The sequence below is a fragment of the Echinops telfairi genome, unplaced genomic scaffold (assembly GCF_000313985.2).
Source record: "Echinops telfairi isolate 266 unplaced genomic scaffold, ASM31398v2 ScPeMD7_7468;HRSCAF=8506_0, whole genome shotgun sequence".
NCBI classification, from domain to species: domain Eukaryota; kingdom Metazoa; phylum Chordata; class Mammalia; order Afrosoricida; family Tenrecidae; genus Echinops; species Echinops telfairi.
The window spans coordinates 12,145,682-12,151,948 of NW_022111369.1; the positions used below are offsets into that span (position 1 = coordinate 12,145,682).

The 6,267-nt window shown below is 45.1% G+C and overlaps 1 pseudogene; it reads left to right on the forward strand.

Moving 5' to 3' along the window:
* The first annotated feature begins 3,446 nt into the window (after positions 1-3,446).
* On the forward strand, positions 3,447-4,780 carry LOC101664549 (annotated as a pseudogene).
* Positions 4,781-6,267: the final 1,487 nt, after the last annotated feature.

Sequence of the window (6,267 nt, forward strand, 5' to 3'; positions counted from 1 at the left end):
TTTTGAGAATGATGAGGGCAACGAATGTCTACATGTGCTTTACACAATTGATGTATGTGTGGATTATGATAAGCGTTCTATGAGCCCCAATAAAACGATTTAAAAAAAAAGATGCACATGATAAGTTTCTGATATCGCTACAGACTCATTTACTCTTAAAGCATGGCTCCACATTTTTCACTCACAAGAGTCTTAGAAAGTAAATAATGAGAATGTTGCTATTCCTGTTTTACCGACAAGGGAACAGAGGCTCAAAGATGTAAGTGGTTTGACAAGATCATTGAGCCAGAAAGTGGTCGAGAAGTAATAGAGCCCCGTGCTCCTGACTCCAGGAGCTTCTTTCATTATGTTCTACTGCGTTTAAATAATCACACGTATTTCTAATTCTAGATTGATTCTATTTTTCTATTTTATCATAGCATTTACTAAAATCTTTGTATGTTGAATGACTGCATGAGAGAATGTGTGCATTAATAAAAGAACGTACGACATGCAACTTCAGTCAATCAAAGGAAACCCTTTAGAATGAAGACAACTCATTTAGGGTGCTAGTACACGAAGTATGAATCTAGCGGACTGGATACCAGTCAGTTGTTGACACATTGTGTATTTCTGAGAAAACTGCCTAACATCTTGAGCCTTTGCTTTCTTCATCTGCTAAAGGAAATCTCAGTATATTCTCATATCTGCTGGCTAGAATTGCAAAACTATATGCCAAGATAAAGATGGAAATACTTTAAAAAATGCTACATATACCACATGTGTTGTTACTATTAAAATTCTCTAAGAAAACTCAGATCTAGACACCCCTAAAATACCTTCTGTGGCAGTTAGTAAGCACTAGCTCACTAACAAGTTTTTTGGACTTTTTCCGGAGGAAAGGAAGGATGGAAGTAAAAACTTTTCCAGGGGCTAAAATGTACGAGATTTTTTCCAGTCAGCTCTGAGAAAGTTCTGTAGTGTCACCTTCTTGACTCACCTAGTGAGAGAGCTCACCTAGCTTTCTTTCCCAGCCACCGGGACCCACTCCCAAAGGAAACAGTTAACAGATTGCTTATTGATTTCAATAAACATTTATTGAGTCTCTGTTATGCACAAATCACTCTACTGGGAGAGGTCAAAGAGGCAAGACACTTTCCTTGATCCGGTGAAGTTCAGAATTGAATGGGGAAGGGATCACTCGCAGATCAGACAAGTTACCAGCTATACTAGACACATTGACAAAAGGCTAAGGGAATATCGCTTTTAAAATACCCGACCCTGGTTGGTGTTGCATAGACAAAATTGTTGTTTAGTGATATTTAAAACGGAATCTTAAAGAAAGGGTTTCAATGAGGGTGGGAAGAATGGTGTTCTGGGCAGAGGAAATCTTTGCAGTGTCATTGGGTGAAACCAAAATCTAAACTCACTGCCATCATGTCCATTTCAAGTCATTGTGGCCCTACAGGACAGGGACAGAACTGCCCTCTGGTTGTCTGAGACTCTAATTTTTACAGAAATAGAAAGCCTCATCTTTCTTCCATGAAGCAGCTGCTATTTTTAAACTGCCAACTTTACCATTTGCTATCTGTATTAGTCTAGGTACTTTAGAGAAACAAATCCACAGCAACTCATGTATAAGAGAGTTTTATGTAAAGAAAGTGTGCATCACAAAAACATCCCAACCCAATGCTGCCCAAGCCCACAAGTCCAACATTAACCCATTAACCCAACACCAGTCCACAAAGTCCTCCACCTCACAAAACAGAGACAATGATGCCAACTGCAGGAGGAAAGCTGAGTCAGTGAATGAATAAGCATCTCAGCACTAGCAGGGGTCTTCACATGGCTGCTCCAGCATCCTGGGCTGCATCGGGATAGGTCCATTTGGCTTCTCCTTGGGGATGTCTTGTAGGAAGTCAATCTTGCAAGCTGAAACAGGGAACTGCTAAGGCAGCTGCATCCTGGTAAGACCATCACAAAGCAAGAGACCTGAGAACTAGAAAGACGAGGCTCACCACCCATTTATTCCTCTGCCTTTCAATTAGTCCCACATGTGATTATAGGCCAGGTTGGCACAATTGACTAATTCACTATCCAATTCAGAACCCAGTATGCCAACAGGGCTCCCATCAGGACACAAGAGAGTATAATGTCTTTAGGACATTAAAGGCTCAGGAAAGGTTTGATGACACACAAGAGGTAATGAAAGAGATGAAATGTAATACAGAGTCTGAGTTTTGAAAATGTTTCTCTACTATGAGATGTATAAATAGTCTGATTTAAGCAGGGCGTGATATAATCAGATTTGCTTCATTGAAAGCTTTGCTAATATGTACAATGGAAAGGAGAAGGGCTGAAGCCTGAAATACCAGTTAGGAAGCTAGTGGAAAAGGTCAAATGTAAGCTCATTGGAATAAGGCTATGAAATGGCGAGGTGGGGATCTGATCTTCAAATACATCATTGTAGCATATATTCCATCTATTGACAAGTTGGATGTGGATATTGAAGGAAAAATAAACATCGGAATTCATCTCTACATTTATGAAAATAAACAGATAATTGTGGTTAGGGTTGGCAGTTGGGTAAAATGGCTGAAAGTTGAGTTAAAATTTTGGACATAATACATTTGGAGTATACGATGGGCATCTAGTCAATTTTATATACAGTTTTAGAATTCAGGCAAGATTTTGGGATGGGTGTGTGTGTTTGTGCAGATCTGACAGAGAACACATTAGAGTGATAGCAAGGAAGTTCATGGAAAATGGTTCAGTGACAAGAAACACACATGGTGGGAAAATATTGAGTGTCAACTTTGAAGGAACAGTTAGCGCAGCGGTTCTCAACCTATGGGTTGCAACTCCCCTGGGGTCGAACAACCCTTTCACTGGGGTTGCCTAAGACCATCGGATAACACATATATCTGATGGTCTCAGGAACGGAGACACTGCTCGTCTATCATCTCCACGCCGGTCTGCCCACATGCAGATACACCCACCTACGAGTACCCAGCGTGAAGACTGTTCCCCACGCTAAACCATGCTTCAGGATAAAATTGTGTTTATTTGTCATTAGAAATAAATATTTCAGAATGTATAGTTACATATTGTTTTTGTGATGAATCACTATGCTTTAATTATGTTCAATTTGTAACAAGGAAAATATGTCCTGCATATCAGATATTTACATTGCAATTCATAACAGTAACAAAATTACAATTATGAAGTAGCAACGAAAATAAATTTACGTTTGGGGGGGGGGTCACCACAACATAAGGAACTGTATTCAAGGGTTGCATCCTTAGGAAGGTTGAGAACCGCTGAGATCTAGCCACAGGAATCAATGACAAAGGTAAAAGGTGCTGCGGAGTTCAAATGCACATGGGAAGACATTATTACTTTTGAAGTTAAAAAAGAGAGAGAGAAAGGTTTGAGGAGAGTATGTCAGCACTGCAGAAAGACCTGATATGGACGATGCCCATTGGTTTGGCTATAATATCACTGGAGATTTTGGTAAAGAGGTCTCAGTGAAGTATTGCGAGAGAAAGCCCAATGGCAGGAGTGTGGAGTTCAGCAGCTACAGGGGCCCCGAGAAGAGGCCTCAAGTTTCTTCTCTTTTTAAGAGAAAGAGACGGGAGAAGCGGAGGCCTCTGATCGAGGACCCAGTCCTGGCCTGGGAGCCCTTTGGGGTGGCGCTGGGCGAGCACCGGGCCAGAATCAGTGACCTTGGGCGGGTCGTCTCTCCGAGCCTCAGTTTCCTCAGCGGCAAAGCACAGGTGACTATACTTGCCGTAGAAGTTTGTTGGGAGATTTCTTTGAGGCACTACCTTGATCAAGCCTACAAGATATCTTGGCTGACCAGGACCCTAGCCCTCTCCAACAAATGGTGACAAATGGTGGCCTCGGGCTCCGGAGCAGCGGCGGTCCCCTCTCTCTTCATGATGCCCCGGGCGTGGTGAAGGTGTGTCTGCAGTCCCAGTGCCCCTTGGTGGCAGCCCCTGAACTGAAGCCTCCCTCTAGACTCTGGACCATCTCCGACACCACATCGCCGTGCTCCCTCCACCCTCCAGGGCAGTGCCTCCTCTCCTACAAAGGGGGCCTGGGGCCCCTGTCCCTGTGCCCACATGGTGTGCGCTGCACTTGGTTTCAGGATCCCGCTCGATTCACCTATGACCGGCTCAAGACCTTCCTGTGTGGCTGAGCTGTGATCTCTGACTTCTATGCCCCCATGGTGGTTGGCATTCTGGGCCGCTTGGACACTGTGACTGTGGTCAGCCCTCTGGAGCTGGTGAGGATGAAGCAATAGGCGCAGCCCATGTTCTATTGGGCTTGGGCGCCTCAGTGCAGACCACAGTGGCCGGGGTGGCTGGGCTCCCTGTGGCTGGGCTGGGGGCCAATGCCTTTCTCAGCCCTGTATTGGTTCAACTATGAGCTGGTGAAGAGCTGGCTGAGTGGGCCCAGGCCAAAAGACCAGACATCGTGGGCATCAGCTTTGGGCTGGCACCATCTCCGCTATGGTGGCAGCCATCCTGACCCTGTCCTTCGAGGTGGTGAAGACTCAGTGCCAGGTCGCGCTGGGCACGGTGGAGGCTCTGAGAGTGAGGCTTCCATGGGTCAACTCCACCTGGCTGCTGCTGCTGCTGCTGCTGATCTGGGCTGAGTGGGCCACCCAGGGGCTCTTTGCAGGCTTCCTGCCCTGGATCATCAGGGCTACCCCCTCCTGTGCCATTAGGATCAGCACTCAAGGAGTTTGGAAAAGTTTCTCCAGAAACTCAAGCAGCAGCCACTGCCAGGCCCTTGAAAGGGGCCAGGGGACTTCCATCTCCTCGGATGGGCTGTGGGCTGAAGGAGACTGAGCCAAGTGCCTTTTCCTCAGCACTGAGGGGCACCCCTAAGGCCTACCCTTCCCCCTGCCAGACCCTCAGGACCCCACTCAAACTAGGCTTTCTTCCTGTTGCACCCCACACCCAGACTCAAGGATCCTTAGTTTCTCACCCCCAAGTTCAAGACTAAATTTATTAGCTGCCACCCCCCTCACCTCCCAGCCCTTGTTTATTTGTTGTAATTGAGCCTGTCTCAGTCTCTCCTATCTCCATTAATTCCTTACGTCTGAAGATGATGATGATGATGATGATGATGATGATGATGATAAAAAAAGAAAAACTTAGTAGATCAGAAACTTGAAGAATCAAGAGATGTGCGTGTCTTCTGAAGGGACGAGGAAGAAATCTTCCTTCCCATGAAGCCAAATGGGCACTTTATAAATGTGAAGGAGACTCATACACCTACTGTGGTAAAGCTATTTTTTGGATTCTTACTGATTGCATTTCAGGAAGTTCCCTTGGGAAACTCTAGCATAGGGTCATCTCTCAGGTTCAAAGCCACAGTCCATAAAACAAAGTCACTGCCATCAAGTCAATTCCAACACATTTTGACCCTATTGTGCAAAACAGAACTGCCGTTCTGGGTTTCAGAGACTGTAAATCTTATGGGAGTAAAATAGGCCCATCTTTCTCCCAAGAAGTAGCTGGTGGTTTCAAACTACCGACCTTGTGATTAGCAGTCCAATCCCTAACTCACTCTGTCAGAGGTCTTCTTTGTTTGCCCTGGTGACATGGTGGGTCACCCACTGGGCTGCTAACCACAAGGTCAGCATTTCGAGACTACCACTGCTTTGCAGGAGAAAGGCAAGGTGTTCTACTCCTGTGAAGATTTACAATCTTAGAAGCCCACAAGAGCAGTTCTCTTCTGCTGTATAGAGTCATTTTCATTCAGAATTGATTCGATGGCTGTGAGTGAGTGAGAATCTATGAGAGAAAAGAGAGCCCTGGTAGTGCAGTGTTTGAGTGCTTGGCTGTTAACCAAAACATTTGAACCCACCCAACCTTCAGAGTGAAACGGTATGGCAGTTGGCTTCTGTAAAGGTGATACCCTTTGAAGCCCTATGAGAGAGTTCTACTCTGTCCTGTAGCATCACAATGAGTCAGAAATGACTTGGTGGCAACAGGTTTCATTTCCGTGTAATCTCTGAGGAGAGTTTCTGGGTCACACAAATGATTAGATGCTAGTCTACTAAGCTGAAAAGATTGGCAACTCACCCCAAGGTGTCTCAGAAGACAAGCAGCTGATCAATTGATCTTTTTCTACAAGCTCGCAACCTTGAAAACTGTGAACCAGTTTCACCTTGCACACATGGGGTCACTCTGAATTAGAGACCGCTCAACTTTAACCAACAACAGAACTACGAGTTATTTAGGTACCAAAATATTTTAACAATACTACCCTGTT